The sequence below is a fragment of the Pinus tabuliformis genome, chromosome 3_1, assembly GCF_031772625.1.
Source record: "Pinus tabuliformis cultivar Carrire ecotype Pingquan chromosome 3_1, CPIR1, whole genome shotgun sequence".
Lineage (NCBI taxonomy): Eukaryota > Viridiplantae > Streptophyta > Pinopsida > Pinales > Pinaceae > Pinus > Pinus tabuliformis.
In genome coordinates, this window is record NC_142301.1 from 192,212,458 (window position 1) to 192,225,950 (window position 13,493).

Below are 13,493 nucleotides of genomic sequence, written 5' to 3' on the forward strand. Positions count from 1 at the left end.
TGTTGGACCAAGCCTTTGACATCCTCAAATCCTTGCAGGGGGACCCCAACATACAATGCCTGGAAACAGAGGCACGCAAACTGTAGGAGCAGTATGATAATGTAAGGGGAACTGTTCTGACAGTCGTCCTCACCCAACGACTAGCAAAGATGCAGCAAGCAAGGGCGTTGAAAGAGCAGGTGGATGTTTCCAGACAGAAAGAGGCACTTCTCAAGGTGCGCGTCACGCGATGGATTTATGAGGCCTTCACCATTACGGCTGATATTGACGGTAAGCTCGCACAAATGCAGGGACCCTATGCGCTAAGGAAAGTAGTGGATCCTCACAAAGAAGCATCAGAAGAGTGAATGTAGCAGGTCCAACAAACCACAAAACAATGCCTCGTGAACCTCCGAGCAATACGAGACCAATTGAAGCGGCTCCATGCCGAGGTCGCTGCACCAGTAGAGTGACTCGAGATTGTTATAAACATATTTGGGCACTGCAACCACAATCACATATGTCCATAAACCAAGGGCTTCTAAGTCCCTAAAAGTGTTGTTTCATACCCTAAAGAAGCAAGGTCAGCTGATTGTATCATCTCCCAAAATTTTTCCATGAAAATCTACCCAGAACTGGTCAAAGAAGGACCATACAGACTGTCTAGTGCAAAGGGTGTGATGCATCTCACTTGCCACATGCAAAAAGTGCGATGCATACTGGAAATCCCTTCTGTAGGGTGCGATGAGTGAGAGCAGACAAATGGCAAAAGAAGTTTTCTAAGTGGAGAATCTGAGAATCTTCTAGAAGCTGCTCATTTGACACTTGCCTCCCTGAGTTCGCCCAGGGATGAGTAAGAGATCTAAAATCTCCAAGTGGAACCAAGAACTTCCAGAGAGATGACACTAATCAAAATCCTAGAAGCTAACTTGCCAACTACAAATATCTATAAATGGATCCCTCATCCCAGAGATCCAAAGGTTGGAATTTGGTAATATGCAAAGAGGTGTTGTTGGTTTCTCTTTGAGGACATTGTTCGGTGATCTTGCTTTGTGTGAGGTGAAAAGGGCTTTCAAGGTGGGAATATGGCGCTGGGACAGACCAAGTGGTTGTAATCCTCTCTTATACTACTTTTACTAATAAATCTATTTGAGTTTTCCTCCATATTCTTGTGTAATATCTAAATATTGTGTTGATATATGCATTTGTATGGTCAATATATATCTAATCCTATATTGTTTACAGTGAAAGATCTCTATGCTTTGATGGTATTATGCTGCTATGAATCTATAGGTGCTCTTTGAAGTTGGAAAAGTAAGGAAGCAGAGGCGAGATTCTGTCGGAGGAGAAAGGAAACAAGCAAGGAGCCAAGCATAAGATTGATGTTGGTACTCTCTGCTTCTTTCCCATCTCTCTCTCGTAAAGGAAAAAGCAAGTAACTTTAATATGTTTGTTTCTAAGATAGCTACCCGTCTTAGTGGGACTAGCAGCTCTACATAGACATTAGATTTCCCGGTAATAGGGACGAGTCACGATGATTGTGTTGGAGGCCTGTTGGGAATGGAATCCCCCCTACAGCATGTTTTGGGGCTTAAAGCCCAAGTTTTGGTCAAAGGTTTTGTAAGACTTCGCGAATTGCAGGCAGGGAGCACAAAGTATAGGTTAAGTCATAAGGTTGTCCACCCTAAAGTATTCTAATGTAATGTAAAGTCATGTCAGCCTACCCATGGTCCACAGACCATGATATTGTATAAATAGAGGGAGGCTCTAAATTGTAAAGAGAGAGAAGAGAAAAGAAGAATACGAATGGTTCAAGCATAGAGTAAGGGTCTATGTGTATTGGGTCGTAGTAGTAGGAAGAGGCTCTGCAGCTGAGTGCACAGAGGCCTAGTAGAGTCCACAGCTGAGTGCGCAGACCCCTGCAGCTGAGTGTGTAGGGAAGTGTCGAGTCTCTAATCTGGATCAAAGAATAATAAAGAGAAGTTGATTCCTATGTCTATGTATATGTTGTGCATCGCCTTCTTTACATTTATACTATTTTATTTATCACACGCACTGATATGATTGTTGAATGTGTTGTAATAATCATTAGTCTTACATAAACAAGTTAAGTAATCGGGTAATAACATATTAAATAGAAAGGAACTTGAGTATTATACGGATTGCGCCCCGAGTAGGGTTGCGCAGAAGCAGCACCATAGGTTGTGAAGGGATAGTAAGTGCGAATAGAGTCAAACCGCGAACCTCCAGAAGCTCTTTAGACATCCTCAGGGTGCGGAAACCTAGTTCTAGAACCCTCCCACACTACTTTGGGTGAGACCTTAGTCCGTGCTCGGCACGTTGTTGCTGAAAGGGCCAGTAGTACCGGGATTTGCTTGGCTAAATCACCTTTGAACCTAGGTCAGGCCCATACAAGGCAACAATTTAGGTGGTTATTTTAATATTTTTATTAATTTATATAATTATTTTAATTATGAAGTTATCATAGATATATGTCTTATTTATATATTTGAATTTTTCTTAATTTTTAAAGTTCTATTAAATTTGGTAATTCTTTTATTAATGTGGTTGTGCTAGTTTATATTTATGTAAGGAAGACAAGTATTTACATCAAAGAGAATGAAAATTTTCAATCTCGTTTTAGTTGATGTTCATTCTACATTGATTAACTATTTTTTCTTTTCCCCTTTATCCTTATCTTTAAATAATTAAATTTTAAAATTTTCTATTTTATAGTTAAATTTCACAAATATAAATGATATGATTAATTTTCATGTAATCATAAATAATTTTTTTAATTTTTTTTATAAATTTGAATTTAAAAAATATTTTTAATTTTCATTTACTTGTTTAATAAAATGAAAGACAAAAAGTAATATGAAAATATAATAAAATTAAAAAATGATCATATAATATCGATAAATAAATTATAATCTTACAATAGCACTCTCTACTTTATTTTATTAAAAATAACAACAAATTATTACCAATAACATTCTTGTGCAATCTCTAAATATTGTGTTGATATATGCATTTGTATGGTCAATATATATCTGATCCTATATTGTTTACAGTGAAAGATCTCTATGCTTTGATGGTATTATGCTGCCGTGAATCTACATGTACTCTTTGAAGCTGGACAAGTAAGGAAGCAGTGGCGAGATTCTATCAAAGGGGAAAGGAAACAAGCAAGGAGCCAAGCGGAAGACTGAGGTTGGTACTCTCTGCTTCTTTCCCATCTCTCTCTCGTAAAGGAAAAAGCAAGTAACTTTAATCTATTTGTTTTTAAGATATCTACCCATCTTAGTGGGACTAGCAACTCTGCATAGACACTAGATTTCCTGGTAACAAAATGTCAACTCCACTGGGGAACGATTAGTTTGATTTCTTGTCTCTATTTGTTTGATTCATAAACCACAGATGGATCCTGAAGTTAAGCCAGCTAGCCTTCGAACTGCATTTTCTATGCAAGTGCAAAGTAGATCAACGCTGCTTCAGTCAATCTCCGGGTTTGTTTATGAACTGAACAATTGACTTGAAAACATCCTAAGTGCCCTAGAGGTAGCTTGAGTAACCTCATTAGATCAGCCCCTGTACATTATAGTTACTGACTATCATTTGTTCAGCCTAAATCCCTGAACTAAACTACAAATTGTTACCAAGAACCAAGTTAAAGACTCGTCCCTAGACCATCGCACCCTGTCTTCTTAGCAATCTGGATGCATCGCACCTCCCGCGTGTAGTAGGTGGGATGCATCCCTATTTCCCTATGTTACAGGTGTGATGATCAGACAAGACTAAATCTGCCTCCAGATTTTGGTTTTTTCTTCACCGTCTTCAGTTTTATTCAGGAGTTTTGATGTCTATGATTAGTAGACCACTATTGAAACCCCATTTCTTTGCATCATCCAACCTCCATTGTATAAATAATTGTGAATGTTTTTATGTATTGTGCGCCATTTACAGTTCTCTTTTACAAAAAGTAGCTTAATCGAACTATCGTCTTTTGATTTGGAAGTGTCGCAAGTGTCATTTTCAGTCAAAGAAAAGAATCCTACTGTTCTTGATAGTCGCTTATACTGTTACTCTTGTATTTGATCTGAATTCATAAGTATTTCAAGTGTCAAAAATAATTTTCAATTCAAAATCGTAAATTTGTCATCTTGCCTTCCTGTTGTTTTTTGAAAAGGAAATCATTAGTACTGTCGCTTTGAAAGAAAAGATAATTCATATTTGTATTTAGCATTACTTTTGTCATTCACACATTAAGAAAGCAGAAAACAAATACATGCACATGAATTTGCATTCAGATTGCTTGTTGAGTTTGATTTAGGACAGTGCATCTAGTGTGTGCTCTCTACTCTATGTTGAAAGGATTTCATTTCTCTTTCCTTAGTAGCTAGGATTTTCATTGCAAAAAGAAGATTAAACGACTGTTTATCATCTTAGATTGCATTTTAGGAATTGTATATCTACATCACGCGGTGAACCTGAAAGGCAAATTTCTTAAGAAATATCAACTATAAAATAAATTCAATGAACATAAAAACGCTTTGGAACCTAACGCACAACATCTAGAAGTCTAGGCTAGAGATGTATTTTGGTGTCGTAAAGATTGGTAATTTTTGCTTTCATTGTAGGTTGGGCCATTCCTCCTCTTTGAGATGACAAGTGCCAGTACAGACTTGTGCTCCCACATTCCATCGAGTATATATTGGGAGACCACAATAGGCTATATTTTTTATCCTTAGGAAGCCATGTCTTCCGCCCTATCAATCGCAATGCACTGAACACAACATTCGGGAAGATTGACTGTCGTACTATAAAAAGTATTCTGCAGTTTTGTGATTGGTTTGGTAATCCCTCTGTCTAGATTTACAAAGTAGTCTCTTTCATTCCTTTTTAGACTCCTTAAAGGAAAAGGTCCATCTGAGCACTTCACACTCATTAAAAATCAAAGGCAACTAGAGTCATCTTTATCTTTTTCTCGACTCTTAAAAATTGAAAAAGCAAGTTGTGTCAAAGCGTCTAAAATTTATTTTAAATCGGAATAACGTCACTATTCCCTCGTTGGTCTTAGGTTGAGGAAATGGAGTCCACCAACCAAGGATTTCCCCTTAGGGGAAGTCCTAGTCCTTTCTCCTCTTGGGGAGATGTTGGTGCACCTCATATGACCACATTGTCCCTCCGAGGACTGACAATTGGCATGTCGGTATGGCTTTTCTCGACCTCTGTCATTCAAAACACCGTGATTCCTAAACAATCGAATCAGCAACTAGATGATACCAAAGTTCCCCCAAGCCTTCTACTTCATTTGTCTCTCCCTCTCCTTCTTCCTCTTCACTTGGTGAAGGTAGTAAAACTAAAAACCAAGTAATTGAGAAGAAGAAGAAGGGGAAGGAGAAGAAGAAGAAGGAGCCAACGGCAAAAAGGGGCAACCATGCATCTTCTAGAGAAAATCCACACGCTGCACCATCCAAACCTAAATCTCCATGTGTCATCTACAAAGGAGACCACTATCACTGAGATTTTCCTTGCATCCTGCAGATCCTAAGGGACTGGTCTCCCCACTTGCACAATCTGATGTCATCAACCTCTGATGATCATGTTGAAAGTACACCATCAACTAGTGAAAATGAAGTCACCAGACAAAAGGGAAAATCTAAATTTCCCTACAGACTGTGCGAAGGCGATCATGCCCTCCACCGTTGTCCCTTCCTAGACGAAGCTAAAAGAGTCTTGGATAATCATCCTGCATCACTGGAACAACCCCCTCCTGGGTACAAGAAACTCTTGCCGAATCCATTGCTAGTTGAAAATCCAACTGACCCACCTTTGGAGTCAGTCGAAGCACCTATCATTGAAGATAAACCCTCTGAGTCCACATCGGACCAAAGTCAACAGGTCGAGACAATAGTTGACCCCATCTTGACTTCAGAAGATTTACCTTCAGATGATACAATCACTGAACAGAATGAGAACGACACCATTCAAATTCTTTTCATAAACATAGACTCCAATGAACATTGGGGTGATCTTCCTGTTCCTTTACTGCAAGAAGGAAATTCATCAGGGTTGTATCTGGTCGTTTATTCGGTCCCACCACCAAGCAACCTAGTCATTTCCTTCGATTGGAATCTACTATGCAGGCCCCGCTTACCATCTAATGTACCATTCCGAATCATAGTGTAAACTTATAGAATGGTCATGGTTGGTACCATCATAGATGAAGGGGCTTCTATGTGTATCCCTTCCTCAACTACTTGGAAAGCGCTTGGTTCGCCATCACTTTTGCCTGAGATGCAAAATCTGACAGGCTTTGATAAAGGAACCAGTCGACCATTAAGGATCCTTCCAAGTTTACCTATAACTTTGAGAAGGAAAAACATTTATGTAAATGTAATGGTAGTCCAAGGACCTTTAGATTACAATCTACTCCTTTGATGCGACTACATTTATAACATGGGAGCCATCATCTCCTCTCTCTTTCGACTAATGTGTTTTCCGCATGAGGGAAGAATGGTCCAGCTCGTAGACCAGCTTTCATTCCCTGGTTCACACATAGCTAATAGTCAAATGCCATCCCTAACAGGTCTTTTTTCACAAGGAATGTCTCATTAATCTCCAGTCCGTCCACCTGATGAGCGCGAGTGATTCAATGGTCAAGGCTGAAACCCAGGGGGCATGCACCCTGGTCTGCTTCGGTAGGAAAACTTTAGGTATAGGGTAGGTTTCTGCAGAGGATATATGACTAGTCTGACACACCCGTCCGTTTAGGAAAATGGGATTAGACCAAAATAAGATACCTCTGTTAGAAGGTAGGCCTTTCCTAATAAAACAAATGTTTTGTCTGCAAATTGAGGGGTAACCTGTAGAAGGTAGGCCTTTCCTGATATAACAAATGTTTTGTCTGTAAATTGAGGGGTAACCTTGGAAGCTCTACTTCGCTATACCTGGGGGCATGCAAACCTTTTGTACACAAGTGAAAAACAACCAGCGTAACTCTAACCCCATAATTTTGCTAACTTCAACTGCTTAAGTTAGGTGATTGGTCTGATCAACCATTCGCCTTTGCTGGGACCAAAGGAAACGACAAAGTAAAGGAGATGTTTCCCACTTAGAAGCTATCCTACCTAACCTTAGTAGATCTTTAAACCCTAGGACAGTAGTTGGTTGTTCCTAGCCTGCATAAAAAAGGTTTCGGAGCATAATTTTGAATGGTGCAAGCTCCCTAAAAAATGAACCTATCGATGAGACATCCTTATTATACAACTGGCATGAGCAGTTTTACACAAAGTTCAAGCTCATTAAAAATTAAACCTAGAAATGAGCATATGTTCCACCAGAGTTTAAGCTCATTAAAAAATGAACCCACCTCCGGTAAATAACCATTGTGAATGCATTATCAACAGCATTTGAGCCTTGGTCTTATTCTTACCATCACCTCCACTCTATTGTTGCCGATCATTCGCCTCCATTTGATTGTTTACCCCTTTTGAGGAATAGCTGTGACGAGTGATCCTATTAGCCACCCTTTTACGTTTCCATCATTGGAAAGTTCCAAACCTTACATAGAACCAGTTACTATTTGAAAACATCATTCATTCCTCAAAAAACGAGTCTCCTTTAAGCTATTTTCATCTGACTCGTAAAATATGAAAAGATTGTCGAGCAATTGGCCTCTCCAACTCGTTAAAGTGATCGGAAGTGCTATCCCTCCTTTAAATTTTAATCTTTTTGGACCTGAGGGATTATTACACAAAAATATCGAGCGTTTGTCTTGTTCGGCTCGTTAAAACTATCGAAAAGTCATCCCTTTCGTATTGTTTTATACTTTTTCGGACTAAACGAATTATATTACGAAAAAGGAATATTGGAGTCTTCTTTCCGTCTCTTTTCAGACTATCTAAAATTGAAAAGGACCGAGTTATCCTTGTCGTTAAACTCGTTAAAACAATAGCGACAAACTTGTCCATTCAGACAAGAACGAGTTTCACTGTCGCTAGGCTCGTTAATACATAGCGACGGGTTTGCCCGAAGGGAAAATTATAAAACAAGAATATGTTATCCTCCTCAAGCTTGACAAAAATAACGAGGTACTGGTCAGAAATGACTAGGGAAAATTGGGAAGAAAACTTGAAGAAACTTTATTGGTAGCAGGTCGCTCTTGAACATGACACTTTCACTCCATCACCATGATTGAGTCGGGTTGGGTTATTCCATTCACCGGTCATATCACCATTGGTCCACTGTACCATCCACTTTTGGGGTTAACGCTACCAATCCATTTTAGTGTCACCGATATGTTCAAGATAAGTCACTAAGAGAATTCACTTAACCAGCTTGTGTCTCATCCACTACAATACCTTCACGCTTCATTCTTTCATGACCGCCACCCTGAACCTTGTATCATCAGATCATTTTCACCTCTACAAAATCATTTGGTTTGTTTTGTGTCGTAGATGTGGGATCCATTAATGCCTTCCTATGACAGGTCACTTCTTGTCGACATTAGCTCATTATCCAAGAAGCCGACCTAGGGACAACCCTTCCACTACTTTGTAGCTTACATGCCTCAATGGCAAGTTTCTCACTTCCAGCAATAGGTTTACACTAATGGCCTTCGACTAAAATATTTTGCATGGTGTTCGACATCAACTCATGTATTCGCACCACATGAATTGTACTGCAATACCTTGAGGGTCATCATCATTAGCAGTTATTCCTCTCGCTTCTGTTAACATCTTACATCATTGGCTGGTAATCAGACGATGTCCTTCCATGTTCGACATCAGAAAATCTTTTCACATGGATCGACTTGTACTTTCGAGCGAAGATTGAATGAGTTTTGAAGACCCCAGATCTAGTTTCATCCATCCAAGCTGCGATATCTTTAAGAAAATAAAGACATCAAATGTACATCATTGCTGCATAGATAATCATCCAAACTAAGGGATGATGGCTCTATTAGAATCATTAGTCTACACACAAACGGTTGTCTGTCCTATGTACATGAAAATAAATTTATCAAGTTGAGCATGGGAATGCCCGCCTCAGCTAGATCATGAAAAATATTATGAAGATAATGTATTGTATTGTATCTTATTACATGTCACCTTCCAGCGTGAAAAACCTCGGATCCTCACTATAAAGCATTTCACCTAACATCAAAGGATTTACGACCTCATGCTTTAGGGGGCAACTGTTATAGACATATTTGGGCACTGCAACCCCAATCACATATGTCCATAAACCAAGGGCTTATAAGTCCCTAAAAGTGTTTTTTCATACCCTAAAGAAGCAAGGTCAGCTGATTACATCATATCCCAAAAGTTTTCCATGAAAATCTACTCAGAACTGGTCAAAGCAGGACCATACAGACTACCCAATGAAAAGGGTGCGATGCATCTCACTTGCCACATGCAAAAAGTGTGATGCATACTGGAAAGCCCTTCTGTAGGGTGTGATGAGCAAGAGCAGACAATTGGCACAAGCAGTTTGCTAAGTGGATAACCTGAGAATCTTTTAGAAGCTGCTCATTTGACACTCGCCTCCCTGAGTTTGCCCAAGGATGAGTAAGAGATCTAAAATCTCCAAGTGGAACCAAGAACTACCAGAGAGATGACACTAATAAAAATCCCAGAAGCTGACTCACCCAACTGCAAATATCTATAAATGGATCCCTCATCCCAGAGATCCAAAGGTTGGAATTTGGTAATTTGCAAAGAGTTGCTGCTGGTTTCTCTTTGAAGACATTGTTGGGTGATCTTGCTTTGTGTGAGGTGAAAAGGGCTTTCAAGCTGGGAGGATGGCACTAGGTCAGACCAAATGGTTGTAATCCTCTCTTCTACTACTTTTACTAATAAAGCTATTCGATTTTTCCTCCATATTCTTGTGTAATCTCTGAATATTTTGTTGATATATGCATTTGTATGGTTAATATATATCTGATCCTATATTGTTTACAGTGAAAGATCTCTATGCTTTGATGGTATTATGCTGCTGTGAATCTACAGGTGCTCTTTGAAGCTGGACAAGTGAGGAAGCAGTGGCGAGATTTTGTCAAAGGGGAAAGGAAACAAGCAAGGAGCCAAGCAAAAGACTGAGGTTGGTACTCTCTGCTTCTTTCCCATCTCTCTCTTGTAAAGGAAAAAGCAGGTAACTTTAATCTGTTTGTTTCTAAGATAGCTACCCGTCTTAGTGGGACTAGCAGCTCTGCATAGACACTAGATTTCCCGGTAACAGGGACGAGTCATAATGATTGTGTTGGAGGCCTGTTGGGAAAGGAATCCCCCCTACAACATGTTTTGGGGCTTAAAGCGCAAGTTTTGGTCAAGGTTTTGTAAGACTCCGCAAATTGCGGGCACGGAGCATGAAGTATAGGTTAAGTCATAAGGTTGTCCACCCTAAAGTATTGTAATGTAATGTAAAGTCATGTCAGCCTACCCATGGTCCGCAGACCATGAGATTGTATAAATAGATATAGGCTCTAAATTGTAAAGAGAGAGAAGAGAAAAGAAGAATATGAATGGTTCACCTCTGAACCTGGGTCAGGCCCATACATGGCAACAATCTAGGTGTTTATTTTAATATTTTTATTAATTTATATAATTATTTTAATTATGAAGTTATGATAGATATATGTCTTATTTATTTATTTGAATTTTGCTTAATTTTTAAAGTTCTATTAAATTTCGTAATTCTTTTATTAATGTGGTTGTGCTAGTTTATATTTATGCAAGGAAGACAAGTATTTACATCAAAGAGAATGAAAAAATTTCAATCTCGTTTTAGTTGATGCTCATTCTACATTGATTAACTCTTTTTTCTTTTCCCTTTTATCCTTGTCTTTAAATAATTGAATTCTAAAATTTTGTATTTTATAATTAAATTTCAAAAATATAAATGATATGATTAATTTTTTTTATGTAATCATAAATTAATTTTTTAATTTTTTTTTTATAAATTTGAATTTAAAAAATATTTTTAATTTTCGTTTAATTGTTTAATAAAATGAAAGACAAAAAATACTATGAAAATATAATAAAATTATATAAAATTAAAAAAAAATAATATAATATCGATAAATAAATTATAATCTTATAATAACATTCTCTACTTTATTTTATTAAAAATAACAACAAATTATTACCAAATATATTTTAAATAAAAATATAAAAGATATTAAATATTTATTAAATTATAACTGTATATAAAATTAAAAATAAAATTGGATTTTCTCAAAATTGTTAAATGTTTCAATAATGTTATGATTTAATTTTACTTTTTCTCCTGTAAATGAACATAAATTATTTATATATTCTTAAGAAATAGTGTTATAGGAATTCATTTAGATGGATGAATAAAGGTTAAATCTATTTTTTAACCAAAAATAAATAACATTTTTGTTAATTTAAAATAATAAATACAGTTATGGTCGTGCCATCCAAAGTCTCTTGTTGCGCTTGGTATTTTACTATCTAAAAACAATGGACAACAGCGCAAAGCTCTTAAGATTCACAATTCGATTTAAAACCAAAGTCATCATAGTTTAAAAACTTCATGAGATCGTTGTGTATTAATTCTAATTGTACATATTTTAAACTTTTTATGACTTATATGTAAGATGTTTTAAATAATTTAAATTTGAAATCATTATTTTATATTTTTTTTTTTAAATATTTAATTAATTTCAATTTGGGTAACAACAAAATTCAAACTATTAGGTTTTAATGAAAAAAAAAATCAAAATAAAATACTTAACTTGCACTTAGATTAAAACCAATTAAAAACAATATGAAGTTTTTCAAACCATTAAGTTTTAATGACAAAAAAATCAAAATAAAATACTTAAATTGCATTTAGATTGAAACCCATTAAAAACAATATGAAGTTTGTAATCATTGACTCTTATATATAGGGTAAATTATCATTTCGTTTTTAACTTTTATAAAAAAATTATACAAACAACACTATGCTTAACTATGAGAATTTTAATTATGAGAATTTGTTTGATTAGATAAAATTTATTTTTTATTGTTTTGTTTGCTTGCCTACAGTTTTATTTTATAATATTCCTCATCAAGATCTAATGGCCAATAAAAACTCAATTATTCCTGAATTGGCTCTTCCACTTCCTTTCGGATGGACTGAAATGCACAAAGGAAAAGGAGAAGTTGTCAATTTCTCTTAGAGAAAGCATATTTGGAGAAATATCGAGTCCTAGCCCTTCGTTAAAAATTCAACGTGGGTTCATCCACCTAGGAAGCCTTCGGCTAATTAATAAATAATAATCATTAGGATAATGTGACGTAGGTGATATGTGAAGTTGTTATATAGAATTTTTAAACAAATTTATTTCCAAATTAAACATTTTAAATATTAATATGAAAATTGATGATTATTAATTACACAGATTAATAAGTATAATAAAATAAGTGAATTAAAGTTATGAGAATAATTTAAGATTTTGTGATATTAGCAAATATAAAAATAATAAATAATAATTTGTACGCTAATGTGATGCAAATGATGTAAGGTGACTATATAAATTAATAAATGGTAATAAACTTAATTGTTAAGATTAATTATTATTTCAGGATATAAATGATATATCAAGATGAGTGGGACAATGTGTAGTGTATGTGATTTTGGCTGTATAAATTAATAAATAGTGATGATGATGATGATGATTAACGTCCACTCAGACCAAATTGGTCTATTGGACCTACAATTTTCTTAATTTTTTACTTGTCTGGCTCCTCGTCTTTCTTGGCGAGATTGGTGTTGTAGCTTTCTTTCTTTTCTCTACGGTCTTCCAACTTCCTTTGTCTTGCATCTCCTTCATCTCTTCTGGTTCTTGGGACATTGGTGTCTTAGCTTCGCGATCTATTGTGTTCGTTCTTTTGAAAATAGTCGGAGAAGAAGTTTGGTTTAGGAGATCTGCTTTGTTGTTAAATGGAGATTTATTTTCTGCGGTATTCAAATCCTCATAACTGTTGATTTGTTGGGGCGGGCTTTCTCCTTTCTTGTTTTGAGAGTTGTTTCCTTCTTCCTTGATTTCTTGTGACTCATTTTCTCTAGAATATTCTTCTTCTTTGATGACAGTGTAGTGTTCTTTTTGTGCTCCTTCCCACCATGTAGATCTGTGGTGGTTTTTTCTAGCAAAATTTTTCTCAGAGGCTTTTGGGCAATTTTTGGCTAGATGCCCCATCTGAAGAGGACACTTTCATAATCAAGCTTCTGGTTCCACACATAGTCTTTACTTGTTAGGTTTAGTAAGACAATACGAGGAAGGTGATGTATGTTATGTAGAGTTTACTTACATTAGTCTTAGTTATTAGATATCATTTATTTATTAATGTATGTTAATGAATTTACGAAGTTAATCTAATTATTTGTTCTCTATGTTGTTAATATTGATGATTATTAGTTGGGTTAATTTTTTAGATTGCATATACATAATCAAAAAGTGTGTGTCAATTTTAGTGAAAGTTAAATAATAAGTGACAAAA